Here is a 14,877-nt window from a genome sequence, read left to right on the forward strand (position 1 = left end):
ATCTTTTGTTAGACATTTATGGGACGACGTGTATGAGAAGGCACCAACTGAGCAGGCTGCTTCACTGCAAATCCTGTGCTGTGGGCAAGGCTTTGCAGAGGATAAGCCCATTTAAACATGTGGAAATGCACGAGTGCACCCACTTTGGTAATTAGGACGATCATTAAGTAAACTCGGTGGTTTTGGCCAAGGTGTTTAACCCACTTGTGCACTGTTGTCCTCATGTGTGCACAATGTGCCATCGCACCTCAGAAGCATGGACTAAGCAGTAATTAATTTTTATGAAGTGCTCCTAATTTCTAAGAGCTCTATTCAGCGTTCAGTATTATTATTGAAAGAACAAACATGGGATCCATTTATCTTGAAATTTCTGCCAGTTAGAGCAAGATTACCTTTCAAATACAAGTCTTTCTCTAACAGAAATGTCTAGCAAAAGCCCCTAAATTTATCAAAGCTGCACTGTACACTTAGATTTCATTTCTGTACCATTATGTATGGAAGGCATGTGGTGTCCCTGCTCAGTATGCAGACTGGCAGATCCCTACCACCCTTGCTGAAGCAGAATATGGATATACTTGCAGTTATTATAAATGTCATTGCCGTTTTTGTTCAGAAGTACCTTCTCCATTGCTTGGGTGTTTTGTTCCATTTTATTTTTGTAGAAATTCCACATTAGGTATGTGCAGTAAAGGACTTATGGAAGCAGAGCACTTGTCAGCTGTAGGGAAAGAATTTCAATTACTGCTGTAAAAAGGCTTAAATGGTGGCCTGCTCGTGACAGATTCTCATTACAGGTATGTGTGCAGGCTTTGGTCAGAAACAACAGGATAAAAGGAGTCTTCTCTGGCAGCCTCCTGCCAGCCTGTTTTTTGCCTGCTGCAGGTTTGGCTGAAGTGAAATCTTGTGGTGGCCGCGTGCTTGTGTTGTTAGCACATGTTCTGCTCATTCCACAGAGGGATGCGGGCTGGCAGTGTGACCAGTCCAGCAGCTCTGCATGTTCCTTGTTTCCTGACGTGATTCCTGTGCCCATAGCTGCGTGCCCTGCTGGCTGCTCCAACTGCTGTGTGCTCGGCGCTGCCCAGGGGAGGCTGCAGCCAAGCATTCCAACTCTGCTGTCCTCTGCCCGGCTCTGGGTTGACCTCCTGCTGTCCTCCATTGCTATCTGTGTAGCGACCTGTGTCCTTCTTTGCCAGAGGGAGCAAATGTCACTCACACTCTGGATCTTCAATTTTAAATAGAAGAGAGGTCGGGGTCCCGTTGCCCCTTGTCGCGTTCGTTTTTCATCTCGTTCCTGTTCTGAGCTCAGTGCAGGGTTTTTATGCTTGTGTCCGGTCCCACGGCTGCTCAAATTTTATACTGTATTGCTGGTTTTATTCTGCTGCTTTTCTTGTTCCTTTTTGCTAATTGCGTCAAACCGCATTTCCACCGAGACTGCAGCAGTGTCATCAACCTGTAACCTGTCAAATCTCTCCACGAAATTCAATTGTTATTGTATATGTAACGCTGCTTTGTACAGTCGTTCCCTCGCTGCCTAAAATGTGAGCTGGGTTTTGATCAAGTTCTACCTTGTGCTTTGTGCACGCTTCAAGCTGCTGGAGGTAGCTGGATGCAAACACGGAGAGACAGTTACCCAAAGAGCTCTGCCTCCTGCAATCGGGAAGCTGGGAGATCAGCTGTCTCCTCTGCCAGCAGGCCGGGCAGCTGACAAGCTGCAGAAGGTTGGTGAAACTTCACCAAGTCCTTTAATGCATTTGTTAGGCATTGCTTCTTTTGCACATGGTACTGAATAATAGAGCAGGCGCTGCTGGGCTGGGCACAAAGGATACGTGCCCCGTCAGACGTCTCCCGGCTCCTCCACGTGTCTTTCTGGTATCACCTAGGGAGATGATGAAGATGTCTGCAGGGCTTTTCTCTCTGTGGTTTGCATCTTTCAGAACTTGTGGGATGCTTGGATTTTAATGAGTGGCGTTGCAGTGTTCTTGGAATGAGTGTTCACACCGGTGACTGCATCATGTCCCATCTCAAGTCCCATCACAGAGCAGAATTTTATTTTTGAAATGCTTCTTCTAAGTTTTCTGTTCTAGCTGCACTTTCAGCAGATAATGGTACCCTTATGAACTCAAAGCTCTCTGGAGAAACCAGCAGAAGTGACCTGCTTTTGTTTCTTGTATTGAGCTCTTCCAAGTGCATGGAGGCGAGTCTGTCAGCATGCAGGAGCGCCCTATTTCCATGCTTTTCAAGGCATTCTTTGTTGATTGGTGTAACCAAAACCTGATCCTTAGTCTTTGCGATGTCAGAGACCACTGGAAGCTTTGGATGGGGTTCTTGTTAAAGAAGTGCGGACCATTTCTTGTGTTTGTGTGGGTGGCCATGATGGTGAGGCTGCCCTTGAGATTATTATTGTCATGGCCCTTCTGCTCTGCTGTTCACACTGATCACACTGCTCTTCACAATTGATCACATTGATCAATTTTTTGGACTCTTGTGTGTAAATGCATTTGTATGCCATGTTCCCATGCAGCCTCAGCACAGCATTCTAAAGCACATTAATACTTCATTTACAAAGCATTACCTGTTTTTGTCATTTGGGCACCCTGTTTCCTTCTTCTTTGTTAAAGAGCTATTCCTTCTGATGGATGAAAATTGGGTTGCTCTGATTATCTAATCACATCACCAAGCAGCAGTTTTTCCACTTGACATTAGCATCAGAAGTTGCTCCTCAGGGAAGGCATTGCTGCAAAAAAATGTACTGGCAACTCTGTAAAGAATCACTTTATTAGATACCTAAATGCCAGGAAACCTAATATGTAATTTTGAGTGCCCATGCTGGTTTATACCAAAGGTTGTCCAGTCCAGCATCTCATCTCGGCCATCGCAAGTGGAAGTGCCTGGGGCAGACTAAGGGCAGTGGATGTGTGTAATGCTGTGCCCTGTACTTCCAGAAGCTGCCTCTGGTTCCAGGGCTGTGTGGAGCAGAGCTGAGATCTTTCTGGGCTGGTTTCAGTGGTTTGCTGCTTTTCTGTTTCCTTCTTGCATTCACAACCACTCATATTTTCAGGTTTTTTCTTTGGCTTTTTCTGTCTGCTGCGATTCTAGACAGCTGTGTAATTCTTTGAAGAAGCAGAAAAGGCAGCTATTTAACAGGAAGGAAAAAGGATTAACTGCCTTTGCCATAGCAGTGACCAGCGAGGTGGGGAGCCTTGGTCCCACGGTGCAGCTGCAGATGGGCTCTGTGCAGCTCAGTGACAGCAGCACTTCTGCATTCCTCAGCGTGGCAGGAGCTAGCTGGCAGCTTTCTGGTCCGTCAGTTTAAAGTTGTGAATTAATGTGTCCAGTCTCCAAATCCAGATGGATCAAATGGGAGTCTCATCTGCCCCCGAAATGAAAATATTTACAGGCTGCCTTGCATGCTTTCCATTTGAGAGCAGCCAGTGATGGCACTCGGGAAGCCCTCCTTTGGTCCAGAGTAACAGAGCAAAATCTCGTGCTAGTGGCTGACGTGCAGCAGCACTGGATCTGTGTCAGGTTTGGAAGACAGATGTTTGTATCTACACTGATGGAGCACATGCTGCAGGAGCTGGGCTGGCCTTGGACCTTCAGCTGTTGTTAAACTTCTGACTCGCAGAGCTCCATGCTGCTACCTGCCGTTACTCTGTAGCATCTGTACTGTGCAGAGTCATTTTCCTAAGTGCCTAATTATATTGCAGTTAAAAAATAAGGAGCCATGACTGCTGCTGTTGATCAAACTGCAAGAGAGAAGTTGATACGAGCATGCTGTTGTTGCTGCTTCTGTGAAGATGAAACCATCTTAAGTTCAGCGGGGAGCTGATGATACATCACTTAGCATTTAAATATCCACGGCTGCAGCTTCCAAAGGTCCTCGGGCTGCTTTCTCTGTCAGTAGCTATCTTTGCTGCTCGTATTTGTCCCAGGTCTTCCTGTGTGTCATTTGCTGCACAAACAAAGTTTTATGCATACGGAAACATGATTCTCAAAGAAAACATTCACACTGGGGAGGTAAGTTCAGAAGTTGCTTTGAAAGACTTGCTGAGATGCTGTTTGAAAAAGGAAGACTGAGGATGGGGAATAACTCCATCCAGCTTTGTTGCTAGTCTGTCTTTCAAGAGAACTCAGCATCCAAACGAGCCAGCACTACTGGAAGCTGGGCAGAGCTTATTAAAGCTGGGAGGAGAAGGTGATGACAGGAGCAGGTTTATGCACGCAGAGCTGCCAAGTGCCCTGCCGGTCTCTGTCACTCTCCTCCCCATCCAAAGGGACCCCTCCAGCTCAGGAGTCCTGTGCCAGACCTCCCCACAGCCTCACTGGGTGTCAGGAGGTGGTGTCTGGCTGGATATCTTGCTCGTACTGCTCACCAGGCTGCCTGAGTCCTGCTAATTGCTTTGCTGAATTAATGAATCTGTCCAAATCTTTGGCTTTGGGGTGACCCAGACCTGTCTCAGGAAGTTGTGGGCAGGTCTCTGAAATGTCTATGTCAGCCCTGGCGAGAAAGGGCTGGTAAAAAGTTAGTAAGCTGCAGGGGTGTGCTTGTTTTAGCAAAGCTTGACATGCATAAACCTCATTTTTACTGGATGAAATGCTTCTTTCCCAGTTCTTTAAAATAAACAAAACGTTTATAACTGATGTAGAGAAGGGAAAAAATCTCAGCTGTAGAGCTGTTACCATCTGCTCTGGCCAATAGGAAAGACCAAGCAGTCCTGAGAGCAACTGCAAATATTCAGAGCCTGGAGTTAGTTACGACCACTAGCAGCTCCCTCTGCCTTTTTATCCATCTCACCTCTTGCTCTTGGCATCTTAGAAGTCTCTCACGCCTTGTCCAGTTTCTTACTGAATACCTCTGTGCTCTGTTCTCTTGGCTTCTCCATCCTCATGTGGTTTCTATGACTTCTCACCCTCACACTGCAGGATGGATGATCTCCTTAACTGCCTTCCTTAGGAGTTCCTGCATAAGTCTTCCTTGTGCTGGAAGTCTTTTCTGGCGGAGATGCTGGGACTGAAACTCCATGCACCAATTCTGGCTCTGGTGATGTGCAGTGGAGTGCTGAGATGTGAAACCAAGGGAGTTCTTAGTGCTGCAGATGCTCACAGGGTGTGTTGATGGGAAGTCTGTGAAACCTGCGTTCAAGTAGGTAGTGTTTGAAGGATGCTAGCCCTTTGAACTTGGAAATACTGTCTGTAAAAGCATTTTTCAGCGTGCTGTTAAGGTGCTGTTGTGGCTGCCAATGTGGTCATCATAGAATGATAGAATGGTTGGGTTGGGAGGGCTCTTACAGCCCCCTCATCCTCTGCCATGGGCTGGGTGCCGACCACCAGCTCAGGCTACCCAGGGCTGCATCCGTGGCCTTGGGCACCTCTAGGGATGGAGCACCACAGCTCTCTGGGCAGCAGTGCCAGGGCTTCACTGCCCTCTGAGTAAAAGAATTTCCCCCTAACATCTAACAGAAATCTCTCCTCCTTTAGTTTAAAGCTGTTCCCCCTTGTCCTATCATCATCTCCTCGCATAGAAAGTCATTGCTGGGAGTGTGCTCTCCTTTGTCCCATGTAACTGGAACACCCTTGGAACAACCACGTTACAGTGTGCTGGGCATCGAGATGACTTTCTCCTGGAGACAGCTGAGGTGCAGAGCCGTTTTCTTTCACACTCTGAAGTGGGAAACCATAGCAAATGACAGAACTTCATAGACCAGTAACTGAACATGCACATTTAAAAAAAAAAAAAAGACTCTCATTTAAGTAAATGTTCTGCTTCTCTTGTCTGACAGCTGTATCCGTGGAGCTGTGGGGCTGTATCTCCCCCTCGGAGATACAGATATCCAGATATCCCCCTGTATCTGACCTGGCTCGGAGGATTTTCCCCATGTTTCTCACCCTTGTTTCTGTGACCTGAGAAGTTGTGCAGCCATTGTTCTCAGCAGCAGGTCTGTGATGGTGTCAGGTTCAGAGAAATGAATTGGGAGCCCCCCTTTTTTTTTTCTCCCCAAGTGCGGATGAAAGTTTTGCAGTTTCTCTAGCACAGCCAGTAGCTCAGATACTGGGCAGAGTTGAAAAAAGTGTGCACTGATGTGTTTCACATGAGACAAGCTGGTGACTCCTGCTGGCTGCTTGTGTGAGCCCATCCCCCCCACGGTGCCTCAGTGGTGAGGTTGGAGCAGTCGCAGCAGGACTGATGGAGGTGTTGTGGAGTCAAGTTGCTTTTCTTGTGCAACCATAGGAAGCTGGGCTGCATTTTTTTCAAAATATTTTCAGAGTTGGCTTTGATGATACTCTGGCTGGCATTATAAACATAGCATTAGTTAAAGGAGTGAGTATATCAGCTGTGTGGTGGTGGATGTAGGCAGCAGGAATCATTCACGTGGTTGTATTTGCATTGTTTGGTGGGGATCTCCTCCCAGGCAGATCTCTCATTCCTCTCATCTTTTTTCATCCAAGCCAGGACTGCTGTGAACTTGTGAGCTACAGAGATACTTCAGTGTGTGCTGAGGGATGAGAAATGTCTTAGTCTGGTTTTAATGTGCAAGCATGCTGTATTTCTGTAATAACGTTAATAACCTTCCTGTGGCTGTTCAGAAGGATGAACCTCATTAAAGAAGAGGTATTTAATAACAGATCTATTTTTATCACTGTCTTTATCTAACAGCCTGCCTATTTATTTCAAGCTTGTAACAGTGCTTTGGAAGAAAAGTGTTTTCCTTTCTGGAGAGCATGCTGAGAATGTATCCAGCCTTGGTAATCCTGTATTTCCTATCTGAGCATCTTCCCTCTTCTGTGACCAGAATGATCATTCCTGAACCCCTTTCTGAAGACACAGATGTGTTTGGGTCCCAGCTGTGTGTTTGACAAGTTCACATTATCTTCTTCATAATTTGGAAGAAAATGTGTTTTCTATGATCCTGCTCTGGTTGTTCCTTCCTGCATGAGCACAGAGACCTCGCTGATGTTTATAAAAGCTGATTTTAAGTAGTGAGGCAAAGATGTCTGCTGGGTGTGCAGCACAAAGGGCAGTGGATCCTGCAGAGCACACTCACCCTGCTCCTTCCCAGTTCCTGGCTCCAGTCGGAGCCCTTCCTCAGATGTGGCTGCAGCCATTCTTTTTTACATTTCCATACGCTTATATAGGGTCACAGTAGCAGCAGATTCTCTTTCCACAAACCTTTCCCTCAGCCAGGTGCTCTGCCTCTTCCACTGTTGCTTGAAAGCACCTTCCTCTTCCGAGGGAAGGGCTAAATATCCATCATGCTGTCATTGCCAACACACTTGGCAATGTGTTTTCTTTGCTCTCTGCCCTCTCTTCATTTCAGAATCTGCAATGAATTTGTCTGGGGTGTAAATTAAAAAGGGTATTTGATGTGGTCTGGAAGCTTGTTTTGCGTTTGTTCTTCTTTGAATGCCTGCTGAAGCCAATGGCTGCTTTACTGAAACAGCTTCCTTTAGCATCTCAAGGAAGATTGAGAGTTGAAAATGTATATATATATCTGTGTTTTCCAGCTCTGCTCTACCAGCACAAGCTCGGGAGAGAAATGTGATCTCCTTGGGTCTGTTTTGACGTTTTGTAGAACTAATTCCCATTTATTGCAAGAACTCTCATAAAACTGAATTCAAGTTTAATTTTTTATTACGTATTTACATTTTGGAAGGAGTGAGCGTGGTGGTGTTGGAAATTCTAATCGGAGATGGCATCTCTGATTCAAAATACCTTCCTTCAATTCAGGGATGCTTTTTTCTCTGTCCTGATTTTCTGCCTCTCCTTCAGACTGCAGGAAGTTTCGCTCGGGTCATTCACTTGCAACAGGATGTTATGTGCATACCGAATTAATGCATGCAGTCTGTCACTTGGCATTTCTTCTGTTCTTCTGCTGGAGATCTCCCAGGGTTGTAAAGACTGTGGAAGCAGCAATGGCAATAACAGGAGTGTGCCTATGATCCTGCAAAGTAAAAGAAAGAAACACTGGGCTGTGTGTCTGCGCCATCACTGCGGGGTGTGAATAAATAGATCTTACCCACAATTTAGATTCTAACCCCAGACCAGGCTTTATTTTTAGAATTTGCCACGCAGCCCACGTGAAGCCTTTCTATTTCTGTGGGGTGGTGTTTCCAAAATACCTCTGAAATTATCTTCAAGACCGTATTTTAAGATGCTTTTACCTTTTGATGTAATCTGCTTTGCTTATTTGAAACAAAGCCCACCTGTTCTTCATCTATTATATGATCACTTAATGTGCTAACTGGGTGCCTGCTAATTACGATTGCCTTGCTGTTCTGCAGTTGCTAACACGAGAAATTTGGTGTCTTCAGTAATGAGAGCTGTAATAAGGTGGCGAGTTCTGAAAGGCTGGTGCTTACAGACTGTGATGTGAAGGTGGGAGGGCAGCTGCCCTTTTGAGGATGGAGGAGTGGGCTGTAGGGAATCTCTGCCCTGAGGAGAGTAACCCCCTGCTCTGTGCGGGTTGGTGGCCAAGCAGCTGGCAGGCAGCTTGACAGCAGGAGACCTGGAGTCCTGGTGGGCACGGGGTTGAACGTGAACCAGCAAAGTGTCCTTGAGGCAAAGGTAGCCTGCAGGCTTCTGGGCTGTGTGAGGAACTGCTGGAGGATCGAGGTGAGCCTTGTCTCCTGCCAGCGGTGCCCAGGGACAGGAGAAGAAGTGGAAGGAAATAGAAGATATGTTTAAATACGGGAAAAATTGATTTACTGTGGGGTGATGGAATGCTGGAGCAGGTTGTCTACAGAGGTCGTGTATTCTCCATCCTTGGGCATGCTCAAAGCTCAACTGGATGCAGTTCTGGGCAGCCTAGTTGATGTGTTCCTGCTTGAACAGGGCTGGGCAATCTTGCAGCCTCCACCAGCGTGTGCCTCTGTAGCACAGTACCCTTCTTACCACAGAAGATCTCATGGTGGGCTTCACAGGGAGCTGCAAATCCTGCTGGTGATGCTGGTTGTTCCTTCCTGAAACGTGGGCTGAAACCTGCGTGGAACAAACATGGGAAGAGTTGGTGAGACCCCCTGAGGTGGGGCCACGTAAAGTATGGCTGAGACAATACCTGGGAGATGTGGATCTGAGCAGGGCTGCAGCCAGCTGCCTGAACCACAGGGTGAAGGTGCCCCATGGGACCGGAGGCTAGGCTGAAAGTTGAGGCGGGAGGCTTTTCGCTTTTCTCATCCTAATCCCCATTTTATCACCTTCCTACTTATTTTGCTCTCCTTAACTGCTCTTTTCCAAAAGTTTGGCTTGCATTCTGCAGCGGAATGAGCCTGTCCTGCAACGTGAGCAGAGCAAGGCTGCGGCCAGAGGGCAGTTCTTACTTCACCCTGCCTGTGGAAAACCCATGTTTGCCGGCAGGAGGGGAGGAGGAGGAAAAGCCGAGGCTCTTCCAAGTCCAGCTGTGTCTGTGAAAGGCGTTAATACAACTGCTCTGCAGGGAGCCAGTGTGTACACTCCCCTTTGTTTGCTACAACACACGTCCTCAGGTTAGGTCAAACACAGTCTGTTTCCACTGTTCAGTCTCATCTGTACTTATAGACTGATTTATGGTGTGGTTTTGTGGGTGTTTGTTTTCTTTTTAACTTGAATTGGACTAGAGATGGTTTACCTGATTTCTTTTGGCTGCACTACAGTACAGGTGATGCAGACAGCAGCTGGATGATAGCATCTTTTTTTCTCAAGCATCCATCCACAACCCAAGGCACTGCCACGTACAGCCTGAGTGCAGAGGTGATTTTTCTCTCAGACTGAAGAACGCTACACAAACAGATAAAACAAGACTCTCTGTGAGACCGCATTGAGGGCATTGTGTTCAAGATCTAAAAGCTGGATGTGAAGTCACTGAGAGGCACATCTCGGAGGTAGCGGAGCTGAGGACCCTCACACAAAGCTGTGGGCACCTCCCTACGACAGCTGCTGTTCTCTGCATTGGTCCTGCCTGTGAAGGGGGGAGAAAAGGACACTTCTGCTGCATTGTGGTTAGCACGGTGGAGCCAGCACATGAGAAAGTGGTCTGTGCTCCCCTGTGCGTCGTGTGGGCACTGCTGCTTTGATAGTTGATCCCTCTGCACCCTACCAACTCTTTGTACTGAGTGGAGGCACACACGTACTGGGGGGACGAGTTAACCCCAACCGTCAGCTTGTCAGGTGTCAGGCAGGATTTGCAACACTGGCAGCTGGGGAGAAATACTGTTATTAAGTGTAACACAGCACCTTGGATACGGAAAGCATGGGGAGATGGTAAATACAGATTCCTATAACGTCACTTTGTAGTGTCACTCTTTAGAATACATTAAGACTTAGTTACAGCGATTCCTGCAGCTCCGTCTAGTTGAATCAGTAAATTCTGCTCATTAGCTCCATTGCTTGTTTTGGCCTAGTGGTGTTTAAAGAAAGAAAGTATCAGAGGCACAGGAGCACCTCAGTTACTTTGTTTCCAACTGTATTTTTTTGGTGTCAATCCAGCAGCTGTTAGGTTTGCTGCTGACGCCCCAGTCAGGCAATTCTCATCTGGGAGGATGGGCCTGAAACGTGGAGCGTTGTGAGATGCGAGCACAGAGGCCTTTGGTGCCAGCAGTTCTGTCTTAATCCCTGCAGCTTCCTGTGGGGACTGTGCAGGAAATGGAAAAGAGCTGAAATGAGGAGGGATGTGACTGTCATCTAGGAACGAGCCTGGGTGCCTTTTCATCCCACCTTGACATTGTTTCAGCACGTAAACAGAGTCTTGGACAGGTTTAGGATGTCTGGAAGTCGAGAAGAGCTCCTAGGAACTTGCGGAGGTACAAAAGGCAGTAGCTGAAGCTGCTAGCTCAGAGTCGCTCGCTGTCACCTCACTGTGGGCATTGCCACTTGTTTGCTGTTGGGAGCTCATTGTGTTGGTGCTGAGAACAGCACAGGTTTTCTTCAAGTGTTGCTCAGTCTACAGATGAAATCATGCCTATTTCTCCAGTTTTCTGTCAGGCACAAATCACAGCAGTGCTGTGTTTATGTACCTTTACCCCTGTGCTCAGCACTTAGCTGTCCAGGGTGGAAAAAAAATGAGTTCAATTCCAACTTTGTGATAATTTATTATGTTCCTTGCATTTAAGGACAAAATTTAAGTTGCCAAAAGCAGATGTTTGCTTGCTCCTTTTTTAGCTCTCGAAGTACTTTCTGTGTGCTTGATTGATGGACGTCCCTGTTACGTTAATAGCTGGGCTTTGCAGAAAGCTGTTATTACCAGGAGAATTTGGTGTGGGTTTCAGTTTTTCTTCTTGCATTGAAAATCCATTATTAATGTCTTTTTAAGAAAAAGGGCTTCAACTCAGGCATTTTGCTTTGCTTTCTCAGTCTCTTTTGCAACTGTCTTCTCATAGACACTTAAAAAAAAAAAATCAGTGTTACAAGTGTTCTTTATATTTTTATATATAAGTGTGTTTGAGGGTTTCTGGTTCTTGCTATTGATTTCTAATTTTGTTGCAGGACATTTGGGTGCACACAAATTGCCATGTGACACATTTCTTTATACATGTCTTCCCAGTCATCTCTGAGTTGGCTTTTTGCAGGTTTCGTGATGCTGCTGAGCCCGGTAGCTGGCTGGAGAGCTTTACCTGCTGGTAGCATGTGAGTGCAGTCTTGAAGCACTGCACCTTTGAATGTGAGGTGAACCTCTGAACCATCTGCCTCAGGTTTTGCCATCGGGTTTGGTTTTGTGCCAAGCGTGGAGGTGCGTTGGTGTGGTTTTGTGTTGCCATTGCAGAATTGTTCTGCTGTTGCTCCTTGGGCATGTCATGTTGTGCACTGTGGGAGCCTAAAGAATGTAACACTTGGGTTTGGGGTGATAAGACTGCCTCTCCAGCTCTTTGGATCGATGCTGGTGTGAATCCTTTGGATCAGCTCTGCTGACAGCCTTTGGCATTTTGGAGGTGCAGAATCCAAGACTTGTTGAAATAGCGTGGAAACACGGGCACATCTGGAGCTCCTGTAGAGCCAGATTTGCAGATAGAGGCACCTGGAATGTGTCAGCACTTAGGGGGTGTGGGCACATCTGCTGGGAGAGCCTGATGGGACTGAAGGAGAGCGGGTGGAACAGCACATGTTTGTGCAACCTCGAACGAAGCAGGATGCTGAGCAGTCCTGCTCAGAGCTCCCCAGGTGCTTCTGTGTGTCCCAGCACCTCAGTGCTTCAGCAGCACAGGCTGCATGTCTGCCTGGTGGTTTGGTTACAGAGACATGCAGTATTTAGGTGGCATGGGTATGCAGTAAATTGCTGCTGAATAGACTGGAGTGTTTGCTCATCAAGCTTATCTTCAGTAAGGTTCAAGTCCTGCACTTCACAGAGACCATTTTAGCTCCTAAGGAATTAGTTGCAATTTATCCCTCTGTGCTGGGAGCTGGAGGAAAAAGATGGCAGTGGCACAGCGGCCACATCTCCAGAGGAACATCACAGGGTGCGTGTGTTTCAGAGCTGCTCACAGAGGACACCGTCAGCCTGACACCTTCCTGGTGATGACGGTGTGCTGGAGCTGGCAGGCAGGAGGGGCAGCATGCATAACTGTGGGCAGGCTTCGACCTTGCTGCTGGAACTTACTTAACGATTCTGTTGATGTTCTGGAAACGAAAATATAATTCAGGCCACCTTCTCCTCCAAGCTGACCCTGAGAATCTGTGAGGAGAAGAACTACTGAATAATTAGGGTCTTTTTTTTTTTTTTTTTTTTTCTCCCCTACTCTTTTCACCAGAGTTACTGCTTGGTGTTGAACCACACTGTAAAGTGTCATTAGTTTCCTTGAACTTATTGGTCCAAGCATACTTTGCATTAATATAATTACGTAAATTGCAGTCTCATTAATCACAGCGTGTTCTGCAGCGCATCACTGTCTCGCCTTATTTTGCAGATGCTCTTGCTGGTAGGAGCCCCTGTAACCCCCAGCCAGGGGATAAAGGCAGTGGCTGTGATGCTTCCCCCATGCTCTGTGTTTTTACATCCTGCTTTGTGTTTGCGTGCTTTTACCCCTGAGACCCAGGAGCATCTGCCAGCTGTGCCTGCCTCTGGAGGAGGGCAGCCGGGATGCAGGTAGGTTCCTTCCAGGGAACTTTAGCTGTGCCACGTCATTTTGCCTGCTGCTGTGTCCTGGGACCACAGCAGTGCCAGCACACCGGAGTCCAGACTGCTTGCAGCGCTGTGCCCAGGACCCAGAGCCTGGGTTCTCACCTGGGGAAGTGCTGCAGGACACTCAGCTCTGCTGCAGCTCTGTCTCCGTGACAGAGCTCTCAGCCTTCCTGGCAATGTAAATTCTCCTGGCTGCATGCTAAAATTACACTGAGTTATTGATTTATCTTTGAGAGGATTTCCTTCCCAGGGGATGTTTCTGGCCATCGTAATGATTTAGCTCTTCTGCGAGCACAGAATCTGTAGCAGAGCAGAGCTGTCCTCCTGCCTGTCAGCCTGCAGCCCCAGATCACTCCTGCAAATGAAAGGGTATTTTGTCTTTGCATTGAGGAAGCTGCAGGTCTCACATGAGCTTTTTTGCCTTGGCCCCAACATTATTATCTTGGACTTGTTGCAAATGCAGCTCAGAGGCTGGTGGATGGAAAGCATGAAGCTGTGAGCTTGTGCGAGCATGTCAACTATTTCAGAAAGCTCCAGTTTGGTGCTGAAGGGGAAAGGAGCAGGCCAGGATGTCAAGGACAGCTTGCAGGGACAGTGTCTGTTGGAGTGGGAGCAGCCTTGCTCTCACAAAGGGAGCGTGTTCCAGGGCTGGCTTACTAGAATATATTAAGGCTCTTGCAGTTTTTATCGCAGAGCGGCTGCACTGTGACAGATGCCAAAGATATCAGCAGGGCAATGATGGGAGCAGGATCGTGCAAATGTTTTTTTCCTCTGAAGATACAGGTTACGGCCCCTCTTCTTCTCTTTCTGCTGACTCACGGAGCATCTCCCAAAATCAGGCCAGGCAATTTCCATTTTAACTTCCTTCTTGAGCAGCTGAGGAGACAAAGCCAATTCTCTACTGCTAGCCCTAGTTACAGTCTGCTAGCTATCTGTGATTACAGCAGTGAGCACCATCAGTAGACTCTTCAGGACGTGTTTTACATAATGTATACAGAAGTGAAAGGACAGGACTTTTGTGTCTTTGGGTGTCTAAAGTACGTTCCTGTGGGTTCCCATACCTAATCCTCTTGTGGGTTTGGATCTGATTTCTGCTGCAGGAGTGCACTGCACACTGGCCAAAGTGTGAGGCCGCTGATGTGCATGTTCTTTAAACCCCCCACAAATCCCAGCATCTCCCAGTGAGGCCCAGGAAGAACGTCTATTTATTTTCCTGTGAACCAAGCATGGCACAGCTACTTTCTTTCTCGGTGATCTATCTGTGAGATAAAACAAGTCCTTAGTGCCTGTCTTAAATACTGCAGTGTTGACAAGTTCTCTTGACAAAAATTAGGCTAATGTCCCTTACGACTGCATTAGCTGTAGAAATGAGGCTTTAAATTGAAGCTTAGGAAAGCGCTATACCAACACGCTCTCCAAGGCATCTTCTTATTCCAGCTTTTATTATTCAAATTCATTCTCACTATGGCTTGGCAGCAGAGCTGGCAGGCGTTGCACTCGATATGTTCTGCTCGTCACAGCCAGGCACTTCGGATCAGGCACCTTCCAGCACTTAACAGGGGAAATGTTGTCCAACTGTCTGCAGACCTGCTCTCTCTTGGCTCTGGTGGATGCTGTAGGCCTGGTGGAAGTGGTGCTGTGCTGTACTGTGACCGCGCCGTGCAGCGTGAGGTGGGCCAGCTGACACACATCTCGTGGAGGTGCAATCCCAGGCATCAAGCAGTGTGCTCTGCCAGCTGTACAGCACGTCCTGAAACGCTCCCAGGGACAGCTGGAGCCATGCACAGGGAGG

At 47.4% G+C, this 14,877-nt stretch overlaps 1 protein-coding gene across 4 annotated transcripts in view; it reads left to right on the forward strand.

The window, feature by feature from the left end:
* Nucleotides 1-14,877, forward strand: part of SIL1 (SIL1 nucleotide exchange factor) — an 89,899-nt gene that overhangs the window by 25,478 nt on the left and 49,544 nt on the right. The gene's annotated exons all lie outside the window — the stretch shown is intronic.

Source organism: Centrocercus urophasianus, unplaced genomic scaffold, assembly GCF_019232065.1.
Source record: "Centrocercus urophasianus isolate 14NV4802_14NV808 unplaced genomic scaffold, USGS_Curo_1.0 seq_26, whole genome shotgun sequence".
NCBI lineage: Eukaryota > Metazoa > Chordata > Aves > Galliformes > Phasianidae > Centrocercus > Centrocercus urophasianus.